This window comes from Trachypithecus francoisi, unplaced genomic scaffold (genome assembly GCF_009764315.1).
Source record: "Trachypithecus francoisi isolate TF-2019V2 unplaced genomic scaffold, Tfra_2.0 Lachesis_group9, whole genome shotgun sequence".
NCBI lineage: Eukaryota > Metazoa > Chordata > Mammalia > Primates > Cercopithecidae > Trachypithecus > Trachypithecus francoisi.
The window spans coordinates 18,149,195-18,150,678 of record NW_022681474.1 but is presented as its reverse complement, the minus strand read 5'-3'; the positions used below and the strand labels follow the sequence as shown (position 1 = coordinate 18,150,678).

At 48.0% G+C, this 1,484-nt stretch overlaps 1 non-coding gene across 1 annotated transcript; it reads right to left on the bottom strand.

The window, feature by feature from the left end:
• Window positions 1-525: 525 nt before the first annotated feature.
• Window positions 526-629, bottom strand: LOC117082924. Its single transcript, XR_004436846.1, has one exon. It is a non-coding gene; the product is annotated as a small nucleolar RNA U13 (small nucleolar RNA).
• Between the last annotated feature and the right edge of the window lie 855 nt (window positions 630-1,484).

The following is a 1,484-nucleotide window of genomic DNA, read 5'->3' as shown; positions in this document are numbered from 1 at the left end:
AGACAGCTGGGTCTTGCCCTTTCTCCAGTGTACATTTATCCAAATAAATGGCTCTGGGGGTCTTCGTTGAAGGATTAAGACAATCACTATTTCAGACACGTGCTGTGGAGTTGCGGAGTTCTTTACTGTGAAGACTCTAGCTCTTCTTCAGTCGATGAGTTCAGAGTGAGAAAGCTCAAGCCTAGATACTGGACAAGGGCTAATTTAGTTATTGATTTATCTGATACAGGATCTTTCTCTGTCACCCAGGCTGGAGTGCAGTGGTGCCATCATAGCTCACTGCAGCCTTGAACTCCTGGACTCAAGCAATCCTCCTGCCTCAGCCTCCCGAGTATCTGGGGCTACAGACATGTACCACCATGCCTGGCTAATTTTTGTTTGTTTGTTTTTAATACAGACAGGGTATCACTATGTTTCCTAGGGTGGTCTTGAACTCCTGGCCTCAAGCAGTCCTCGTGCCTTGGTTTCCCAAAGTGCTGGGTTTACCCACATCAGCCACTGTACCTGACCTATTTGCTTTTTCCATGTCAGATGAGTAATGTGCCCATGTTGCAATAAGGTTTGAGAGTGACACATCTCACACATGCATGTGAATACTCACTCATCACACTTACGAACGACCAAAGGATCTCATCATTTTCTGTCGGAGCACCCACCTCAGCCTCTGCTCATCCATGTTTTGTTTTTTTGGTTTTTTGTTTTGTTTTGTTTTGTTTCAGATGGAGTCTCACTCTGTCTCCCCTGCTGGAGTGCAGTGGTGTGATCTTGGCTTACTGCAACCTCCACTTCCTGGGTTCCAGTGATTTCCTGCCTCAGCCTCCCGAGTAGCTGGGATTCCAGGTGCATGCCGCCATGCCCAGCTAATTTTTGTATTTTTAGTAGAGATGGGGTTTCACCGTGTTGGCCAGGATGGTCTTGATCTCTTGACCTCATGATCCACCTGCCTCAGCCTCTCAAAGTGCTGGGATTACAGGCATGAGCCACCATGCCTGGACTGCTCATCCACTCTTTGTATCTTTTGACGGCATAGAGTAAGCAAGGCCTTTACTGACAACTTCTTTGGACACTGTGATGCACCACTCAGGTGCCTCTTCTATGAAAGACTTGAAGTCCCAGATGCTGGGATGCTCTCTGAAGGCATCTTTGAACTGCCAGCATCCTTAGGTATCACCCAGCTGTAGAGACACTGTCTACTAAGGTCATGCTCTTTCCCAGAATGGCCTACATCCAGTGACTGCTTGGTGCAGAAATATAAAGGGCTAGCATCCCCACTCAACTCAGGACAATACTAAAGGGCCATTTCGGCTCCAGGGCTTCCCTGCAGTTGGCCAAGACTGGTGTTGGGTCTGCCACAAAGCTGGATTTCCCTCTGCCCAATCCTGCTTCCATAATCTGCCTTCCACAGGTATTGACTCCAAGTACACCCTAAATTCTGTCCTAGAACCTGCAACAGTTGATCCCAGGAGTATTCTGTGGAAGCAGGA